Genomic DNA, 24,297 nt, shown 5'->3' on the forward strand with positions numbered 1-24,297 from the left:
TGCAAAACTATATGTATATACTGTAGGTGGTGGTTTATGGTCAGTGGAGGGCATGAAGCCAATGAAATTGTTTTTATATATATATTCAGTGGGGGTGGATTATAAACAAACACTTGGGGTGTGCATGCTTTGTTTTTTATAATGATTAGAAGGTGCAAGCTTTATTGGTCACTTGCAGGCCTGAAAATGGTGAGTGTGAATTGGGGTTTATGAGCATGTGGGCATGGGCTTGATGTTTATTTGAAAGATGAATTCTCTGTACATCTGTACATTTGTCTCAGAATTTTTATGAAAAGTTGCTTTTGGTCCCTCTTTTGTTTCATATAGATTAATCAGTTTTTTTTATAGAAATGAAAAAGACAATATATACTATTTAATTTGTTTTTTTTTGTTATACCTTAGAACAAACAAGAGTATGTTCCACACTAAAAGTGGCTTTACAGGCTTATTCCTATTCCCAACAGGTTCAAAAAACAGAGATAATGATGGTGATTTCTGAACCTCTTGCCTACAATATATAGTAAATAATAATAAATTTTATAACTTTATTATTGTAACATATGTAACCATATAATATATATAAAACCAACACCAAATATTATTATAAAGTCACTTCCTTTATCCAATCTTTTATCTCCAGTAAGATTCTTGACATGAAATAAACCAATAAACAAATAAGCAGAGGAATATCAACAGTAATCTTGAACAAGATTTGGTGGTGTTCTTTTTTCTTGATTAATGTTGAATGACATGACTTTACCTAAGAACCCACATGTGGTAGATAATGGAAAATGCCACAAACTGCAGATTGTGACAGAGCTAGATTCATATTCTTTAGGGTACAGATTAGGGATTTGAGTTTGACTTAAAACTGATTGAGGGGTTATTCTCTGTAAAAGATGTGTGGCCAAACTGCATCACTAGTCCTCTTAACTTTAGAAAATGCCAGTTATGTCTTTTTGCTCACATATTTCTGTTTTGTGCCACGATCTAATTTGTTTCATTTACTTTTGCTTAATAATATTATTAGGGTGAAGGTTCATGTACATTTTGATTTTAACATGAGTACGTAGAAAATAATGACAATTTATTTAAAAATGTGAACGTAAGAAACAATACCAACTACATACCAATCTACATAAACAGTGACTTATAATAACAAAGAAAAGAACCTAAAAACTACAACAAAATAATCAAAATCAAGAACAAAATAATAACATATACCAACGAATAATTATAACAGCAAAAGAAAATATCTAATAATAACAACAAAATATAAATAAGCAAATACGTATAACGTCTCATAATCGAAAATTAGCAAATACGAACCAAAAATAGCAGCAAACACCTATAAAAATAAACGTAATCATGACAACAAATTGGTTCTCACCGTTTTCATGTTAAGAATAAAATGTATTTGATCCTATTTCATATTATTAGTGGGTAGTTTTCTTTTAAGTAGTGGGTAGTTATTTACATGTTTAGTTAGTTTATTTAAGGCTTTATATAAAGCCTAGTTTGTACCGTAACATGGATTATGAATGAAATTGTTCTAATACTTCTATCTATTTTCTTTGGCTTACTTTCTATATTTCTTATATTATTGCTTTGAATCATAGAACCACATCAATTTCTTTGTCCAAGAGACACTTTCTATTAAGGAAGTTGTACTCATTTGGAGCTATATTAGTAATGGGATTTAAGTGTTCTTGATTAAGTTCCATGATCAAGTCATGCAATCATGCATATACAATTTGTCTTCTGATTAGAGTTAATTTAGTATGGTGGTGTACTGAACTATGCAATGTGTTAGTTTAGTCTGAGTCTGAATTTTTTTTATTTTTGTAGACTCAACCAAAGATGCTGACCTGGTATATAAGACTGTCACGCGTCTCATTTAAATTTTGCATGTTATGAATGCTTTACATGAAATATTTGAAACCTTTTTGGTGTTATTGAAATTAGCGTCTTGCATATCTCCATTGACTAGGTGGAGTGACATAATTAAAACTTCTTAACCGATGCCAGCAATGAGTTCTCTCCTCACTACAATTAGGAGGCAAAACTCACATTTTCCTGAAGAAATAGTCATTTTTTATAGAAAAAGTGTCCGATCAATTCCAGTGGCTAGAGGGTCAGCAGATCCCTTAACCAGCAAATGCCTAAGTGTGAAAAATTTAAATTTGTGATTTTGTTTTGTTTTTCTTATTCATAGTGAATTGACAATTTGCATATATGATGCTAAAGGAAGACAAACAATGGCTTTTTTTCTCAAAAAGATCTTGCCTTTCTAATATAAATACTCCAAATTTAATATTTTTACAAAGAATTCAAATTAAATAGTTAAAAACTATATAATTGTATCCACATCAGGTGTGGTGACAAATGTGATTTAGTTTCAAAATGATGGTCAAGGGTTCAATCTCCACTAATACTAATGATGGTTGTTTGTAAATATATATTTACCTGTTAAAAAAACTATATAATTGTCCTCATGGCCGAATCACGAGATTGAAATACTGTATAAAATATAGAAAGGTCATTAGTTTATAAATATTGGACAGTAATTATATACGTTTTTGTAATGAGTGTAGAAGGTAAGAAGCTATGGACTTTTAGGTGGGGAAACGAGGAACAATTATTGTCATGCTTCATCTTTTAAAATCATTATAAACCGAAGCTTTTTTGACTTGTAAATATGGAATTGTGGATTGTGGAAGAAGTTGGTTGTGCAAATTGGCTTTTTCAATGCCCATCATCATGTGGGGCTTAGTTTCTTGATTCTAAAAGCAAAAAACAAGATTGAGTTTCTTCTGATACATATCTATTTTCCATTAGAAAGATTTAAAGATAAGTGATCAAGTCATGGCTTCTTTATCAAAATGTTTATGTAAACAAAAAGGCACATGGGTTCTTGATGATTCTACTACAATTTAATGTTATTGATTTTAGCTGATTTGTTTTAATCAAACATTGATTCGTTTATCGGTTTTGATCTTTTGTGATGTCATGAATATGATTACTTTGTTCCATTAGAAAGATTTAAAGATGAGTGACAGATCGTATGTTCTTTTTCCAAATGTTTATATAAACAAATAAAACCACAAGGGTTCTTGACATGTTTTATCATATATGTGTTAATCAAACTATCGCTTATAGATTTTTTGTCATGTTTGTTATGAATGTGATTACTTGGTCTCCAAATTATGAAAAGCAAAGCTCTTTTTGGAATATTACTTGGGTTTCTTTTTATCAAGAAAATATGTTGGGAATGAATAGGAGTATGCATGAATGAATGGATGGTAATGATGATGTCAATGGTTCCCAATAAACATATTAGAAAAAAGAATTCATAAATGTGGCTTGAGTATGAAGGGATTTTGTTTGCCACAATCATGTTATGTTGTAGCCTTTTCCATGAGCAAGCTTGAAAATAAAGGTCCTCATTCTTTTGGTCATCCATAATTATAGTGAGGCCAGTACCAATCTTGAAGATTGTCCTGAAATTGAGAAGGTTTACAAAGTTTTCAACTATGTTGAATGTTGACCCTATAATTGCTCTTTGCTTGCAGAAATCAAGCATGTGTATTCTGTATTCATTATACAATTAAAGGAAGAAAATTTAGTACAATAGTTTGCACATAAAAGTTCATTGATCATTAGGAACCTTTATAATATTACATTTATTTTCAAATGGATTAATTATTGACCTATTACAGTAGTTTAATTAAAAAAAGTGAAAAACATCCTGTCATATCACTGTCATGTAGGCTCTGACTAACTTTTTGTTTGTAATTCCGGACCGCATTTACAATTCGATGAATATGGAAGAACCTAAGTTGGTTTATTTTCTAATTGTAATATGATTATTATGTTAATGTTTTTGATTACCAAGATAGGGTTAGATTATAAAAATATAGATTGGTTAAATGATTTAGGTGTGTTATCAATAAAGAATTATTGTAACAAGTTTTTAAGGTTAATTTTATCTTGTAATAATAAAATGTTTTATCAGTTATTGCATTGAAGTGGTATAAGAGCTTGGGGTAATCGTGGTCCACATAGCCAGTCCAAAGGGGGTCGAGGAGGCGACGAACCCAAACCGATTATACCGAGAGGCCCATAACTATTAAAAAAAATTATATGTATTTTAAATATAACTTTGTTTTAAAACGTAAGTATATAAAATGACTTCTTGGTGCACCGAAAATGATTGTATTCTATATGTAATCAAAGGAAATATGTTCAATTCTTATATGGTGGTGTTTTTAAATTTATAAAAAAAACTTTCTTTAGTTCTTTACACGGGTTGTTTCAACAATTTATTATTATTATTATTATTATTATTATTATTTTGTTTTGATCCGTATTAGGTTTGAAAATGCAACCCAATGATAAAATTGTCAAATTATTTATCACGATAAAATATATCATATATATGATAACAAATAAAATCACTAAAGATATCATATATGTGATAAAATATATCATATATTGTTTTAAAAAAAATTATATCCACGAGTACATGAAATGTTTTGCAAATCCACTATACATGCGTAGATATTAAGACTGTCTTGGAATATATATACAACACTAACTTGATTTGTACTTTTAAAAAGTTTCATCATCTCATGTACCCAACAAGGTTTCTACATCCTAGAATGCAAAAAACATAAAGTAAAAAGTAAAAGTGTGTTGGATATTATACTTCCAAAGAAAATATGTCGATTCTTGAAGATAAAGTATATGCGTGGAATTAGTTTTGTGGTTCACGGCATATAAATATACCGAACAATGGACATGTTTATACTTATTTTTTGAAATTTAAACATTAAGTTTTATTGACTTGTTAGATCATGTCAAGCAAACGGAAATCATGAATTTACATTAGACTTTAAGAACTATGCTTTTGACTATACAAATTCTCTTAACATGACTTTCACATGTATGATCATAACTTTAAACTCTTCATTTAAAGTTATGAATGCTTTAATGCATTTGAACATGTTGAACTGATACAACTATATATCATCATTGAATTAATACAAGAGGTGATTCCATCACATAGAATTTAAAAAAAAAACAAAAAAAACTAAGCTTATACTAAGTATCTAGGCTTTGCAAGAATAGACAAGCATAACTGTTTTTATAGTAAACACATAGATTTTGCTCTTATGTGGCTCCTTTGTTAAAATTTGTTTCCCATACGGTGAAATTATATGTTAGTTTTGAATTATAGCCTTGCGAGTCACGAGCATTTTTTTATCTTTAAGTTGTAATGAATGCCTTTTGAATTCTTTCGGATTGGTTTTTCCCTTATGAAAGTTTGTAAATAAAAAAATACATAAGCTAATTTTGTTTGTATTTTTTGTATATGTCAAATTTCTTTTAAACTACATGTTTAATCCGGCGTTGCAATACTGTTTTAAAATGTTACATAACATTTTGGGTAACGATACGATTGTATAGTTTTGTAAAATGTAACCCTATTATAATTTATATTGCATATTATTTCTATAAGTTTTGAGACCGTATTAAACTGATTTAAGTATTCTATAAAAAAATAGTTTAAAAAATGAGTTCATTTGTTTTTTGTACTATGATGCAACCCTTTGGGCTTGTTAGTTACTCGGTGAGATACTTGTCTGTTTCAAAAAATATTCTTAAAAACTTATCCATAGAAAATGGTGTTTGTTATTATAAATATGTATCCCAAATAAAGGGAGAAGGAAACAGTAAAAAGAATATTTTGAGAAGATAAAAAAATGGAAGGAATGGTTGAAAAGAAATGACAAGAAATGAGGTAGTGGATTACAACACATGAAATCACCAAATCTCAACACTTGATACTCTTCCTTGACACATGCTTTTCTTCTTCTTCTTTATGTACTTATTTTTATGTGAGAATCAAGCATCTTCTATTTGACCTTTTCTTCTCTAATCTAATTTAATATTCACTAAAGGGATTCAAGTAGAATAATATTTAAATATTTATCACAAGAAAACACAAAATAAAATTAAGCAATTTACTCTTCAGCTTTAAAAAGCTTAAAAGAAATAAATCAAAATATACATAATGCTTATTTTTCACACCCATCTCTTATAAATTAAAATAACAACAATAATAACAACAAACAAATTAGTTTGATCGGTAACATACGCGTTTGTTTAGTTTGATCGGTAACATACGCATGTGCATGTGTAGATCATGTGTATATTATATTAAATTAACGTACATAAATAAACAATATAAAATTTAAAAAGTATATAAGAACAAATTAGTTTAATATTTTTATATTTTTTTAAAAAAAATTATAACCCAATTTTCTTATTGGCTCCTTTTATATTTCATAGAAACATCCAAACGATTTACAATGAAGTGGCAGGTAAGCGGGCAACAAGCTGCGCCGCAACCCCCTTTTGGATAGCAAACCCAATCCGACTAAAAACAAAGTTTTGATTTTTATGGGCTGATACGTTACTATACACAACTTTCTGAACCCTATTCAAAAGGTCCACAGCATCCGGAGCTAAGATCCCAAAAGTGTCAAAGGCGAAGGGGATAAACACTTGTTGATTCTCCAAACAAGCTCTCTCGTGTTTAGCAACCTTGCCCGATCCCGCCTTCAATGCTGTCTAGCCTGCTACAAATCTAGTGTCCCTAATCCCAACAAGAGAAAGATCGACATGTATAGCTTCTTCTCTCTTTCTTTTTTTATTTGGAGCTCATTTTTCCGCTATTGTTAATTCTTGTACTAAGCCACACCACCACGAAACCCTCTTCCTTTGGTAAAAATATATTGTCGTGATAATTAAATGTGTTTGCAATGAGTGTTTAAGATATAAATATTATTTATTCAATTTTATAAGTCTTCAAAAGAAGGGTCACTTGCTAGTAGTTACACCTCCACATACCTACTCTCTCCGTCCCATTATAAGTGTCATAGTTTGATTTTTCAAGTCTTTCTTGTTTAACTTTGACCGACAATATTTTTGTTTGTGTTATATAATACTTGATGTAAAATATATGAATGGATTGGATTGGGTTTTAAATGTATTTTACATTGATATAATTTTCATCAAGTATTATATGACACGGACAAAAATATTTACGGTCAAAGTCGCAAAAGAAAGACTTGAAAATTCAAACTAAGACACTTATAATAGGACGAAGGAAATATTATATAATAGATAGTTTATTTTTGTGAATACATTATAGTTGAGTGGTTAAAATAATATCTTAAAATAAATGTTTACCAAATATGTTCAAATTCATGTGAAAGTTTTTTATATAAGAAATAGAAACTACTAAGATTTTTAAAATGTAAAATATTCTTTTATGGTATTAAAAAAACAAAAGAGTAACCCACCACAAGGTCCACCACACCACCATCATTATAAATTGTCGTTTTTAAACCACCATTACATCACACACAGACAGCCACATCCACAATCTCCATTTCTCTAGGCTTTTTTTATAACACAATGCCCCCCACACCCACCCACTACTCAAATGTTACATAAAGACTCTTTTACAAAAGCAACATTTTTACTTATTTTATTTGTTTTTTACACTTGTATTTTAACTGCCACACACATTAACATGACTTTTTATTTTATTAATTTCTTTATGTCCACCATATGATAACAGTTGCAGTGCAGACACCAGACAACATCTTTTATTCTATTTGGTTTTGGTAGTGCCACAGTAGATGTGAACTTCTCTCCCCACCCTTTCATTTCCAATGTTTTGTTGCCATTTTAGGAAGACTCAACAAAATTACAAATATAAACTTCTAATTAGGCAACCCACCGGAGATGGTAGTCTTGGGCTAACCAGCATTGTCTGCGATCGCAAACGTATGGGGTCGTTTTTTGTCATTGAGTTACCCTGGGCACAAAAATAATAATATTCAACTTCTTTTTAGACATGCCAAATAGTTTTGGTTCAAAAACTTTCTATTACTTAATCCAATTGAACAAGTTAATAATCTGGAAAATAAAAGAAATCAAAAGAATATTTACAAGGTACGTAACCCAACTTAAGAATATACTGTACAGTGTACACTTAACTGAAAATATAAATCCTCACCAGAAGATGCTTTTAACACGTTATTTAACCCGCAAAACTATCCCAACTAATGCTAAAACAATTACTCCATCCGTCTCATTATAATTGTCTTAGTTTGAATTTTCAAGTCTTTCTTTTGCAACTTTGACCGTAAATATTTTTGTCCGCGTCATATAATACTTGATGAAAATTATATCAATGTAAAATACATTTAAAACCCAATCCATTCATATATTTTACATCAAGTATTATATAACACAAACAAAAATATTGTCGGTCAAAGTTAAACAAGAAAGACTTGAAAAACCAAACTATGACACTTATAATGGGACGGAGGGAGTATAAATTTATTACGTCTATCACGATAATACTTCACTTTAATTCATTTACTATAAAGTTTAATTTTAGCGAAACACTTGGATAACTGAGAGTTGTGATACGCTTTCAGATCGAATTAATTCGGTGGTTCGTATGAATATTCAATAAAACTCAGAAGAGACAAGCATTTCGTATGTCTTCTACGTGAATTAGAGAACCAGAGAGTTCGACCAAAATTGACAATATGTCGTATATGCAGTCTTTCAGTAATACACTAATATCTGGAATCACTGATTATTACCTAACATTGAACGACCATCGCATATCTCTTTCACTCTACGCCCAAAGAAATTGTTCTACTGGTTGTTCATCATAAGTATGCCAAATATATTTGGGTAGATTTGAAGGTCCGATTGAAGAGTCTTGACTAAAAACACGTGAATTAGAATTTGAGTCCTTAAAGATGAAAGACTTAGACTCTCCCGATGACTCATAGAGAAATTTAGTCAACTCGAGTCGAAAGCCAACAACCATGGGTCCACTAGACCACTATTGATAACAACGACTAGTTTGGAAACTACTCGGGTATGCACCAGAAAAATTCATTCAAATTGTTGCTGAAGTTGAGTAGTTTGCATACCTCATTACGATATCTTTCCAAGAGGTTGTTGAAAGCCTAAAAGCCTATGTACGAGGAACATATCAAAAGGTGAATCGAGCATTGTGGTTGTGAGAGTTAGAACAATTGGGAAGGCTTTGGAATTGACCGAGGTTGAAGTTAGAGATTTTTGAGACATTAATAATATGGTTAATGGGTTCAGTGGGAAGTGTTACAAGTGCAACAAGATCATACATTTCACACATGAATGTCCAAAATGGGAGAAATTAAAAGATACTAACCTGACCCAGCAGGAGAATGATGAATTGTCATTATTGTAATGGCAAAGCAGTTCAATAATCTAGCTTAAGCGGTATAACGTTACATTAAGCTATAATATTGATTAAATAATAAAAAACATAGTATTAGTTTATGACATTATAATATGTATATTGGTCAAAGTGCTATATTGTAATTATGTAAGGGTTAGTAAGTCGATAAGTTGTTTCAGTTTCAATCCAAATGTTGTGTTGGTTGAACACACTAATTCGTAGGGTACGTATAAGCGTGCGTCTTTGTTGGTTGAACACACTAAGTTTGTTTGTTTATCTCTATTTTATAATTAATCGTTTCTTTTGATTACCAACCTGGATTGAAACTTAATAATATCCTCTAGGTCAGCCTCTACCCCTCCTCCTCTCTATAGTGATGTTTTTTACAATTCTAACAGGATTCGTCGTCTGTCTTCTCTTCACATGACCAAACCATCTGAGTCTCCACTCTCTTATCTTGTCGGATATGTTAGCTACCTCTAATCTCTCCCGGAACACACCGTTTCTTATTCGGTCTAACCTTGTGTGTCCACACATCCAGCGTAGCATTCTCATCTTTGCTACCTCCATTTTCCGTGTTTGTGTCTTCTTGATTGCCCGAACAATGAGGATATCCAGATCACCATTGACGGGCAAGTGGTCCCGCAGGTAACGACGTTCAAGTATTTAGGATCATTTGTTCAGAGTGATGGGGAATTAGATAGTGATGTGGCCCATCGAGTCCAGGTATGATGGTGTAGGTGGAGAGCAGCCACAGGCATATTGTGTGACAAGAGATTCCCATCTAAACTAAAGGGAATGGCGAACAATGAGGATATCCAGATCACCATTGACGGGCAAGTGGTCCCGCAGGTAAGGACGTTCAAGTATTTAGGATCATTTGTTCAGAGTGATGGAGAAGTAGACAGTGATGTGGCCCATCGAGTCCAGGTAGGATGGTGTAGGTGGAGAGCAGCCACAAGCATATTGTGTGACAAGAGATTCCCATCTAAATTAAAGGGAAAATTTTACAGGGTGGCTGTCAGACCCGCAATGTTATATGGAACAGAATGTTGGGCTATCAAGAAGACACAAGCACGGAAAATGGAGGTAGCAGAGATGAGAATGCTACGCTAGATGTGTGGACACACAAGGTTAGACCGAATAAGAAACGGTGTGTCCCGGGAGAGATTAGAGGTAGCTAACATATCCGACAAGATAAGAGAGCGAAGACTCAGATGGTTTGGTCATGTGAAGAGAAGTCAGACGACGATCCTGTTAGAATCGTAGAAAATATTACTATAGAGGGGAGGAGGGGTAGAGGCCGACCTAGATTGACTTGGGAGGATGGGATTAGACAGGATTTGATAGACCTAAACCTTTCAGGGGACATGGTTGAGGATAGGAGTTCTTGGAGACGTAGAATTAAAGCTAAGGATTTTTAGGGCGATATGAATTATTAAAGGAGCTACTGTTACTTTATCTTGGTCGCACACCATTATGCTATTTTAATGTCATATATTATATAGTTTTATTTATTAGTAGTTCTAATTTTATACCGGGATATTACTAATTATATTATTGTTAAACTTTAATTTCCTCCTATAGAGCCGAGTGTCTCCCTGGAAGCCACCTCTCTACCCCATCTGGATAGAGTTACGGTGTGCCTACATCCCACCCTCTCCAGACCCTACTTATTGCTTGTTATGGGTGGGATCCCACTGGGTATGATTGATTGATTGATATATATTTTGATTACCAACGTCCTCTTTTCGAGGACGACCCCCCTCTCCTTTTATCTCATATTCCTCACTAGATCACGTTAAGATCATCCGTAGTCCATGATTTTTTGCGGCGTTATGGGCTAAAACGCCGATGGCACCCCCCGGCGTTATGGCTTATTTTTTTTGGGTTTTGTACATAACGCGGGTGGAAGGCAATAAAATAATAGAGTTTGAGGCATTATGGAGGCTTTATGACTATACCCTATTTTTGTATAAAACCATAATTCTGACTGAACGCCACGTGTCGCATAATGCCTAGAGGTGAGACTTTATGACTACTCATGATCTAATAGAGGTGAATATTTCGTTGTCTCTTTCCTCCCACCTCGACCATGGACGGCAAAGTGTCCACAATGGAAACAGTCTTGTTAGTGCGTCTTCAAGACATGCAACAAAACACCCAACTAGGTCTGTCACTTTTACCTGAAACCCAAAACCCAACCTGAGAAAACCCGTACCCGAACCTGAACTAACACGACCCAAAAAACCCGAACCCGAGAAAAGGCTAACCCGAACCGAAGTAATTCGGGTTGGTTCTCAGGTTCGATTTATAAGTTTTGGGTCAACCTGAAAAAACCGAATAAATTTTTAGCTTTAAAATTAAATACACTTTTAGGTATAATGGCATAGTCTTAGCCACTAAAATTATTAGAATCTGGTCCTAATTGACTGTTATCATTACAACTATTATGAATCGATTGGTTATTGTTAATTTATGTTTTCCGTTTATTACTTATAGTAACTGTAATTGAGCAACCAAATCACGCCCGATTAAAGACGATTATGGTTCGAGTTAGTTTTACTCTTCTTTGAATTGTTTTATCAAGTTATGTTGGTTTATTATTTGATTATTTGAGTTACGAGCAATGAATAATATGTTATTATAATTTTAGCATTGTAGTCTTTAATTTTTTGTTTTTTGTTTTCTAGGATACTTGAAACCCGATTAACCCAACCCGAAAAACCGAATTACCTGTAAAAGATCGGGTTGGTTTCGGGTCAAGATTTAAAACTTTGAAACCCGAAGAACTGGGCCCAAAAAACCCGAAGCCCAAAAAACGAACCCGAAGAACGCCCCTACACCCAACTCATGTTTTAATGATCAAAGTATTGCTTATGAACTAACTAGAAAGCAAAAAACATTTTCATACTCTTGCACCGCTCGAACTTATTTTAACTGAAACAATTTCCTTGATCAACATATAAATAGCTTGTCTAATAAGATTTCTATTAGGATTGTTGAAGGCATTGGGTTAGGACAACTTTTGGATCGACAAGATGGAGCAATGAGCGGTTCTCTTTTAATTAAAGAGGACAAATTTCGTTTGTTGTTAACTAAGTTTCTAAACCTAGTTATAACTTTAATTAAACCCGTCATGTAATTGTATTTTTGTGTCTGAGCTAATAAAGAAAAAACCCTAGTTGCAACCGTAGACATCAACTTGACCGAACCACTTACATTGTCATGTTCTTTATTTTTCTCGTTTCTACGTGTTTAATTAGTTTGTGCATTGCGTTTTGATTTTCCGTCATGCCACTTGATACCTAACAATTTCCTCATAGATCATGACACAATCAATAATATAAAATAATTAAAATGCCTCTTTCTATTAAATTGTACATCTTTACGTAAATATTGGATCAACATTCATTTTCTTTGATTTATATTATTGTTAGCGTTATCTTTAATAAATTTTAAGACGTTGTACGGACCGTGAAAGGACAGCCGGTTACAAACAACCAACATGCAAATGCAGATCAATAATATATATTGATAACAGACTAAAGTAGTTTTAAATCTAAAGACAACGAAGAAATGAAAAACGACAATTGTACTACCGATTGCTAATTATATATTATTCTGCATTCTGCAATGTGTTTGGAATCATCGATGGGCGATGAAATAGACCGGTCAGTTTTGCATTTGGTAGGGATTTGCATGCTTTTAATGATGTCACATACCATATGCTTCAGACGAGACTTTGGATGCTAGTTAGCATAAGTACAAATAATATGCTCAACAGTTTGGATGCTACTTAACATCATACGAACAAGTTCAAAGTCTGGTTTACAAAACGATAATATGTTTTAAGTATTTTTAATAATGTGATATGTGCTTGATTTATTAGTTAATTTATGTGCATCATGTGATTGTATATATTCACATCATCAAACTTGTTCCATTGCATTGACCATTGTTCTAAGATTTATAAATAATTACAACTATTTGGTTCGAGTTTATGTATCATGCATACCTCTAAACAGAGATTCGTACGTCTTGTTTGGACATGATTTTAGTTGAAATTAAAAGGAGGAGACAGATGATGGGTTGCGAGCGTCGCGAGCGTCGTTTCTCCATAATATGATCATATATACTTGTAAAACTTGTCACTTAATAAAGAAAACCCAGTTGCTAGTTGTAGGTGTATCACCGATGGTAATTTCGGTCAGTTATTTGTTGGTAAAGTTTGTGTACTAATGAAAAACATGAAATATTTTACTAACTTAATAAACTATATACTTTTCAGTTATCAATTTTGTTATAGTGTAATGTTAACGAAATATGCTTTTCTATTACACTACAATCACAACTACTAGGTTAACTTTTCTTACATGGGTAGCTTGACAATATGTTTTTTTAAGTTGTCACATGTTTCAATCGGATGTACAACACATTTTTTTATTAGGCCTCGTTTCCAAAATTCCAACAATCATGTATTATACTTTAAGACCAAGAAATACATATATATAACGACAATTGCATAAATAATGTGCTGATTTAACTCATACTAAAAGCCTTAAAAAACTTCAAAATCGCAAAATCATACAATTTCTTTAAATTGGATTTACTGAACTATGTGATACGTTAATTGTTTTCATGATTCTTTATTAGATACAGTAGTACATTTATCAACATTTGCTTATAAACTGGGTGGCATGTTATGAAATACGTTTGTTGTATATGTCATAGGTTTTGCTTCTACTTTTTATTATAATTGGTGTCAATAAAAGGAACATATAGTGTTGCTAAAGTTACATATAAATTTACCGGTTACACCCGTATCAATAATTTATATGTATCATCAATAAAAAGAATGTACGTCTTCATTTGACTTGACTTCCGAATGGTAAAAGTACATATGTTTTTTTTCCGGTTTATGTGACATGGGCACCTATACCCAATCTAGGTTAACTTTTGCCCACATTTTATGGTTGGTCCTCTATGAATAGTTAAATCTTTCATATTTCAAGGGATTCTGTGAAGAAAGAAAGCATGTACAAACAACAAAATATGAATAAATGAACAATGATAAGCATTTTAATATTATAACCAAAAGCTCATATAATTAACAAATCCAAAAATCTAGCAAATAATTAATCATCTTAATTACAACCAAATCTTCTAACTGATGGTTCGTCCAATAATCGAACGTGCTAAAAAGTAATACTGAAGGATTAATCTTGAATTAGTAATATAGTTAAGGGTTTGTTTTGTTAAGTTTTATATTAATATTTGTTTAGTAAGGTAAGAATATTATGGATTGTTCTAGAATAAGTTTGTCTTGTTTTCCAAGTTAGGTTTGTTTTGGAAAGCAAGTTTAGTGAGTCTATAAATAGGGTTTAGTTTATTAGTTTTATTAGGAGAGAGTTGAGAGAGAGTCAAGGGAGTCTCATCTCCATGTACGTTTGATAAGTTCGTGAAGTTCGTTTGGTATGTTCGTTTGATTATATGAAAAGAGTCGAGGGTTGTCACCCAAATATCGTGTGTTCGTTTGTTTGATAAGTTCGTTTGATTCGATTATTTGATCCGTTTGGGCCAACAATTGGTATCAGAGCTTAGGCTCGTTCGCAGAAGAAGAGTTTGATTCTGCTTTCATATTCGATCGGTTGTGGGTTTGATGGTTGTTGTTGGCAAGGGGAAAAGAAGTTGTGTGAAATTATTATATAACACAACCTTGTATACGTGAGAAAGCAAAGTCAAAGAATTTCAAGCTGCTAGTTTTAATAAATAATATTACATCCACCAATATATTATATTAGTTATTTTTGGTGTTGAGATAATTAGCTACAGCAATTACAATATTATTATATATCAATCAGTTAGGTCGAAAAGCAATTTTATTGCTTTGTTATTTTTAGCCCCTTCTTAAACTAAAAGAAATCAAAGAGTATTTCGATTATCAAGTCATGTCTGGTGATAAAGAAGCAGGGAGTTCAGGGACAATAAAAGAATCGATGGGTAGTTTTGTTTTGCAAGCACCAAAGTTAACCTCGACCAACTGCGCGTCATGGTCAGTTATGGTGAAAATTATTTTGGGTGCGAATGGTTTGCATGATGCGATTGATAAGGAAAAGGGGACTGAAACTGAAGAAAGAAACAAGTTTATGGCATTGGGTGTTATCTTTCAAACCCTACCTGAAGATGTGATGCTTCAGATGGCCAAGTATTCAGAACCGAAAGATGTTTGGGAAGCGTTAAGAGTTCGTTATCTTGGTGCAGAAAGAACTCAAAAGGCTCGTGTTCAAATGCTAAGAACCGAGTTAGATGCATTGAAGATGGGGGAGACAGAAAGTATTGATGATTATGCAGCGAAGTTGGGTGGAGTACAATCAAAGTACAAGAGCTTGGGAGCGGTAGTTGAAGAAGAGGTTTTGGTAAGAAAGTTCTTGAATTCCATGCTGGATAAATATTTACCTGTTGTTTCTTCGATGGACTACTCGCAGACATCGAAACAATGGCGTTTGAAGATGTGGTTGGACGTTTGAAGGCATATGAAAAAAGAAACAAGTTCAAGAATGTGAATGGAAGTTCATCCCAAAGTCAGCTCATGTTCACCCAAAACGAAAAGAAAGTTGAAAACTACCGAGGACATGGTAAAGGCCGTGAAAGATACAATGGACGAGGAAGAGGGAATCCAAGATGGAATAGTGAGCGTAAGAATGATGAACGGGGTGAATACCAGAAAAAGAACCATGGAGAATGGGAAGATAGAAGGAAGTATGTAACATGCTACAACTGTGATAAGATTGGGCACTACTCGAATGAATGTAAAGAACCAAGCAAAGGGAATGATGAAGTGAATTTGACAAAGAAAAAAGATGATGTTGATCCTTCTTTGTTCATGGCAGTCGGTTCAATAAAGAAAGTAAGTTTGAATGAAGAAAGGGTTATCCCTGGTGTGTTTGAAAAGGATGAAAAGAATGAAGGTACATGGTACTTAGACAATGGTGCAAGTCATCATATGTCAGGAAATAAAGAGTTCTTTACTACCTTGGATGAAGGAGTTTCGGGTCAAGTGAAGTTTGGTGATGGATCCAAGATCGAAATCAAAGGTAAAGGTAATGTGACTGTGGTAAGTAAGACTGGTGAAAAGAAAACGTTTTGTGATGTTTTCTATATCCCTAAGTTAAAGACCAATCTTCTTAGCTTGGGAAAGTTAGATGAAGAAGGATGTAAGATTGAAATAGCCAATGGGATATTGAGGCTATATGATAAGAAAAAGAGATTGTTGATGAAGGTTCAGAGAAATCTGAATATGACGTACAACATCAAGCTTCAAGTATGTTGTAATCCTAACAACTTTGAAGATGAAAAGAAAGAAAGTTATGATGTGAAACCGATTATGAAAGTGAAGGATATTCGCTTTGGAACGATCCTGAATGATTTGTTTGGAGTTCGTGAAAGTATTGGTCAAGAACGAGTTGATGAAAAGAAGCGAGTTGAGAAAGAAAATGACGATGTGGTTTCAAAGTTAAGTACGGAAAGAACGAATGCTAAGTTTGAAGAAACGGTGAAGCAGGTATGCTATAGTCGGTTGAAAAGGAGGAACAAATGCAAGAAAAAATACAATTCAAGATTAAGGGGGTGAATGAAGGATTAATCTTGAATTAGTAATATAGTTAAGGGTTTGTTTTGTTAAGTTTTATATTAATATTTGTTTAGTAAGGTAAGAATATTATGGATTGTTCTAGAATAAGTTTGTCTTGTTTTCCAAGTTAGGTTTGTTTTGGAAAGCAAGTTTAGTGAGTCTATAAATAGGGTTTAGTTTATTAGTTTTATTAGGAGAGAGTTGAGAGAGAGTCAAGGGAGTCTCATCTCCATGTACGTTTGATAAGTTCGTGAAGTTCGTTTGGTATGTTCGTTTGATTATATGAAAAGAGTCGAGGGTTGTCACCCAAATATCGTGTGTTCGTTTGTTTGATAAGTTCGTTTGATTCGATTGTTTGATCCGTTTGGGCCAACAAATACATCTGAAATGATTGAATTATGCTCGTTTTTTTTTTCTTTTTTATAAGTTTTTCAATAAGGTGTGATGTTTCTTGAATGGTGGTTGTGTCTTTAGAGTTTTTTTTCTTCTATAATGATGTGCAATTCTTCTTCTAACGCCATCACGATCGATTTCAGCCTGCATTATACAAATATTCAATGGTAATGTCAGTAGTTACCGGTGGCGGATCCCATATTCTTTTTTCAGGTTTTTTCATTTCTTGGATGCTTATTTCGACAACCGTCGACCAATAGCTTCACAATAACTCTTTTTGCGAAATGTTTTCATTGGGGGGGGGGGGGTCGTTCAACCGATTCTTCGCTATTGAGGCAAGCATGTTTTGGGAAGCCATTCATTGACTTGAACTGAAAGAACGAAAAGGTGGCGGGGATGTAAATTTTTACTATTTAATTAAAATATATGTCGAGATAAGTATGTTAAATTAAAAAAAATTGTAGTAATTATGTGATAACGCTTTTGGGTACTCTGGGTCTTTTTCTTGTGATTGTGGAGACTCTTAGAGCATTCTCATTCCATTCTCTATCTCTATCTCTATCTCTATAATTAAATTAAAAACACTATATTTCTCTCTCATGTTTAATTAAATAATACTTTTTATACCTTTATCATTATAGTATTCTCTCTCCTCTACTCACAACCAATCCAACAAATATTAAAAAATAAATAGGGGCAAACAATATTCCTCAAATGTTTCCCCAAATTTACAAAAAATCACTACATTTCTCTCTCCACCCTATGATTTACACTCACAACCACTCAAAACTCACCCTATAATTTGCAAACTCTACTCACATAAATATAGATGAGAATGCTCTAAGCTAACATTATTTGACGTTTTTAGAATTTTTGTTGATATTCTTACTATAAATTATTTTTTTTCAATGTAAATTTTATGGATTAAATTTTTCTATGCCGGTTCAAATATCTAAAGGTACAATCGTAAGGCCAAGATATACGTAACATATAATATATATTTTTTAAAATGTGACGGTGCCAATTAATATTGTCAAGGGAATCAGCTCCAAGGGTCAAAAATTTAGAATCAGATGCAACCACATGGTCAGCCGACAATGCCAACCGGGTCTTCAGAATTTCACAAACTTTGTTCACAGTCTCCGGCCTTGCGTACCACATTTTACAATTTACAAATATTAATAAGTCAACTTAATTTATAAATCCAAATTTGTATAAATGTTATAAATAGCATAACAAAAAAAATTGTGGAGCAAGAGATTTGAAACCGTGATGTACTCAAGCCACCTTTTTCCCCACTTGTGGCTAATAACTGAAATGTTAGGATTTTCCTATATGCATGAATCATTTTAGTCAGACGACTATTACAATCGTGTTAAGTTGATGCACTGACATTCAAAACAAAGGTTGACATGATTTGTATGCGTTGAAGTCGTTAACCTAACAAAATTCTAAAAACACCAGAACCTGTAACAATGATCACATATGGCTGCGGTTCCAGTTACTTATGTTAGGTTAACAGACTTCAAAAACAATTAAGTTACTTATGTTAGGTTAACAGACTTCAAAAACAATTAAGTTACTTATGTTAGGTTAACAGACTTCAAAAACAATTAACATTGGCTTCGCCCGGGTTCGAACCAGAGACATTCAGTGTGTTAGACTGACGTGATAGCCAACTACACCACGAAACCATGTTGTTATTGTTTAGAAAGTTCAATATATATCTTGGTTGTTTCCAAATAAAAATGTTATAAATTCAAGAAGAACATTTACAATTAGTTAGTGAGAAAAGATAACAGTAATAATTATAGCAACTGTATTTGATCATTATTATTGTGTTTATTTTTTATATTTGTTCGTTTGAATCCAACTTCGTGGTCACACTTATTTCGATCCAGCAAAGAAACCAAGTGCAAGAATTGCTCATCATTTGTTGCGATTTGAATTTTGTAACCGCGACTTGGTTCGTTTACATATACGAAACATCACAAATTTAGTATTTATCATATTTATTAGAGAATAAGTAAAGCCCTATTATGAAGAACATGTCGGATTTTTGGAATAAGTAAAGCCCAGTTACGTTTAACATGGGTTGAACTCATCAAAATTTGTCCACAAACGTATACCGTGTTAGGGCTCGTTTGACAATTGAAGTGGACTCCTGATTTTAGATGGGCTTTTATTTAGCAGACTAACCTATTGGGTATATTATGGACTGATCAATAGAGCCCACCAAAACCCAACCAGCATTATCCATGAAACATTGTGCCTCATTGCAACTTTGGTTTAATCGTATTTCAATCATTCTTGAGTCCAAGTTAGTGGGCGTTAACTCGCTGTCATATCACTAGTATTGGACACTGCACACCATTATGGAGAGAAGGAAACCATTTGTGGGGAGGCGTTAATTGAATGGTGCCAGGAGCCAAAGGAAAAGAGGTGGGAGCCATGGAAGTCTCAATTAATCAGACTTTCTCTCTTCTTCTTTTATCAATGTTTAGTTAAAACCATTACACGTAAATAAAATGAGGCTTTAGTTAATGTTGTTTGCCTGTGTGACGCCTACATCACGCTTTAACGAGAAAACCACTACACTTGGTCTAATGTTCATGACTCCCCTTGTTTATATTCTATTTGGTTCTATTGTAGGATTGGGGTTCTTGGTATTTGCTTGATTCGGTTTAACATGTGACGGACTAATATGAGATCATAACTATTTATTTAACCTTCAAGCGGTGGTTTAGTAACCTTACCTTATTCATCTCTAGTAGGGGCTATAGGTTTTAATCTTTCTTCCACATTTAATTTCTTATAATAACCTCTTAAACGTCACATGTCTAAAATAATTTGTAAATCTGATCTCGTTGGTTAGCATGGTATTGCATTGTCACATGAGTTTTATGGTAACGTGTTCTAATGGTTTAAAATAATGTTTATAAATAAAATCACATATAAAATAATGTAAATTTAAAACATATGCATATAGAGTACTTTTTTCTCCACAAAGTAGTTTTTATTAACGTTTTCCTAAATCATAAAACGTTCTACATAAGATAGAAATAAACACTATGTACTAGTCGTTTGTTTTAATTTACATTTGATTTGGTCGTTATTTAGTTATTATTAATGTTTGGCTTGTTATTTAGAAACTTGTTTAAGATTCTATACAACTCTAAATTATCCTACTTGATTATGCTATATGCTGTATAAACCATGCTATATGCTGTTATAATTATTATTGAAAATAGAGAGAAAATAAAAACTCAAAAAACAAAAAAACATTTAAACACACCTTTTTCTCTTAACATTATATGGATTTAGTTTAACCCTACAATTTTCTGGTGGGCATCTATTTCTATAAAGAAAGATTCAGACGATCGTGCTTCTAGACTTCATATGATCTACATGAAGTCATGAAGCACTATTGGCACACATGTTTTTTTCCCACACAAAATCAAGGTTTGATTGTTCGTATCAACTTGCAAACGAATTGTCTTTTCATATGATATATAGAAAGCTACAAATTAAATAATGCTACCCTCGTTTTATTTACGTAGAGATTGCAACACCACTTTATGGCATATCGAACCAAGGATATCAATAAATTTTGTTTCTTATAAGAGACACCTAAATGTAAAAGTATTTATGAAAAAGAATACAACAAACAACACGTGAAATTGAATAGCGACATAGTTATTGGAACATATTATAATAAACTTTGATTTTAAATGTGACAAATGCATTTAATGTAGACGTAGTGTCTTTTCTAACTCAGATGTGCATGAGGTATTTCGAGCACATAAGTTTTAAGCCGTGTAACTTGAGTGATAACAATTTAACATGTAACTTTTGTCGTATTCGTTTCAGTTGCTTTTAGACGATAACTTATTTAGGGGTCATGGAATATTAGTTGCGCCAGTAAACTTTTATTAATGTTCTTGAGCTAATTTTATCATCTTTTTTTGAGGATCGTAAACAAAATGTATGCTCTTGAAAGAAAAACGATGCTTTTAAAACTTGATTGGGACTTTAGAAAAGATCGAGCCCCCTTGCAAACCGTTTTGTATGAATATTTCATGAAAGTGCAAATAATATTTCATCACACACAGATCCGCCTTTTGCCCTATTCTTTATATTATACTTAAATTAGTAACTCTAAAAACATACTTTGTACAATTATTAAAGAAACTCTATCTTAATTAGCATTTACATTACATAATACTTTAAAAAGAGAGTATATTTTGTTTTTAGCCCACTACAATTTATTTTTTCATGATTTGATAGCTTGGAAATTATAAACGTACATGTCATTACGATGTTTGACATGAACTTTTCTAACTGATTTGTTTTCTTATATAAGCTTTCGATTGTCAATTAACTCAGTTGTTGTTCGAATTACCAATCGAGATTATGCAACCTTTTTGTTATCCTTTTCTAATAGAGTGAACTGTGATTTTCGTCCCTATAGTTTGTCCATATATGCGGTTTTAGTTCAATAGCTTTAAATTTGCGATTTTCGTCTCTGTGGTTTCATTTCACTTGCAGTTAAACCAGAATGCACTAATCATTTTAAGCCTGGTCGTTAAACCTATCAGCGTGCCATTCACATGAGGGATATTTTGTCCTTTTTTTTCTTTTCTTTTTCTCAAATACACCACAGCCTCTCACGTGAGTGGGCTTGCGAATTAGGACTAAGGCTTATTTGAGAAGAAAAATTGACAAAACTGTCTCTCACGTGAGGGGCACACAGATGAGTTTAACAACCAGACTTAATGAGATTAATAAATTTGGTTTAATTGCAAATGAAACGAAACCACATGGACGAAAATCGTAAATTTAAAACTATTGGACTAAACCGCTGTTTTGGACAAGCCTCATGGACGCCAACTGCAATTTACTCTTTCTAATAATTATTTTCTAAATATTTAACGTGTTTTGTCCTTCAAGTTTGATTTATTTTCTTTTTATACTTTTCTCTCAAGGTTCGTTATATATATGGAAGGTTTCGAATACTATCAACGCCCTCGCAATATACACATGGGTTTATATAGAAGTTTCGGTCTTTTTAGATAAACATTTGAACATATTATTCGTTTCCCAAATTTAACACGTAAAATTACTTGTGCCATCAATCATATTTCATATAACATTTTATTTGTATTTTATTTTTGTTTAATGTGTTTGTGTTAAAATTTTGATACTTAACACGAGTCTTACTCATTATTATTACATATTAAAAAATCTTCAAAGTTAGACATAATTATAAAAATTGTTGTTTATGTTTGTTTCAAATTTCAACGATCATCCTTTATATACAAAATTGACCTAACTTGTACTTATGTTACTAAATACTACACAATTTGTTATTTGGCCCAAACTTAGTTACTTTTCTCTTTAAGATAAGTTTTTAATTTGTTTTCAGTTTATTTAATAAAATATTTCTAATTAAATAGGTAAAATGACCAATTTTGCCTCATGTGCATGACATATTACCTGACTTAATGACAAAAACTAACTTGGTTAACGTCAAAAGACAAACGATGTAGTATCGGGTAAATTTCTTTTTTTTTACTGTGAAATTTTATAAAGCACCAACCAGCCAGAAGCTAGACGAGCAAGGAAAAAAAACTACATGAAAAGCATGAGATTTTTAATTCACTCTATCAAAGAAACCTTACACATATTGTTTCTACTCGAGAACAAATAGAAAGAAAAATACATAACATCATCAAACAACCACGAGCTTTTTAATGGACTCTTCAAGAAGACTAAATCATTTCGAAGCTTCCAAATAGCCCACCAAGTCATATATATAATGTAACCTACAACTTCTTTCTTAGCCACACTTAACGAACAGTTATCTACGCAATCCATCAAATATGAAGGAAATCTTAAAATTGACAAATTCATATCGAGCCACCTTTCAACCAAAATCCAAACGTTCTTTACCGCGTTATAATACCCAAACACATGAAGGACAAGTTCTATTTAGTCATTACACAAGGGGCATAAAGTAGACGGAACCTCAATACCTTTAGCCACTAAATTTGACCGAGTTGGGATACGATTACCCAAAACTCGCCACCCACAAATATTAATCTCCCTAGGTAGACAATAGAACCAAATAGTTTTCCTATGACCATTTGGGAGCATGTGATTATCTGTATGTTCTTGGACCCCCTTGACCACAAAATTATTCATCCCTTGCGTCGTCCAAACCCATCGATTATTATCATTAGAGAGAGAGAAAGAACTAATTAGATTTTGCATATCTAAAAATTGTGCCATTTCAACCACCCACGAATATCTATACGCCAAGCCCACGAGTGTCCCCACGAATATCAGGTAATTATCCGTTGGATTTCGGGTTTTCTATCAGATTTTGAGAAAATGCCATCAGATATATCCGGCTCAATACCCGTCGGGTTTAGGGTTTTGAGAAAGTATAACTACTTTTTAATGTATAGTGTATTGTATTATGTTATCCATATAGTTTGAGAGAAAATATTGGTGCCCAGCAAGGAATTACAGTCTCTGGTTATGACATAATATTGTTATATTTATTGTTGAGAGTTAAGACAAGGTATTAGTTAGGCCACCCGTAGTGGGCGTCATTTTTGGGCGAAATCCGGCGACGATGGGCGATAACCACCCCTCCCCCGATTTGTGGGGCCATAGGGGGGGAGGCATCTATTTATCGCCGTTCTTTATATCTATCTAATTATATATATAATTGCCTACCATAAAATCCTACGTGTCGCCCTCAGGTTGTTCCCCCCATTTTCTAGAGCCACCAGATTGCTTGATTTCTAAATGGAGGCTTCTCATGCATTTAACCCGAATTCATGGGTATAGGTCTCACCAAACCCAGATAACACTTAAACGGGTTATAACATCTCATTTATTAGTGAAATAACCCCTTAATAATCAAAAAATAATTTCCACGGGT

The 24,297-nt window shown here is 32.8% G+C and overlaps 1 non-coding gene across 1 annotated transcript; it reads right to left on the reverse strand.

Annotated features, from left to right (window-relative positions):
- Positions 1–18,965: 18,965 nt before the first annotated feature.
- TRNAV-AAC (transfer RNA valine (anticodon AAC)) lies at positions 18,966–19,039 on the reverse strand. The gene has a single exon. It is a non-coding gene; the product is annotated as a tRNA-Val (tRNA).
- Positions 19,040–24,297: the final 5,258 nt, after the last annotated feature.

Source organism: Bidens hawaiensis, unplaced genomic scaffold, assembly GCF_021521415.1.
Source record: "Bidens hawaiensis isolate Kalapana, Puna unplaced genomic scaffold, B.hawaiensis_p1.1 tig00008283_1, whole genome shotgun sequence".
Classification (NCBI taxonomy): Eukaryota; Viridiplantae; Streptophyta; class Magnoliopsida; order Asterales; family Asteraceae; genus Bidens; species Bidens hawaiensis.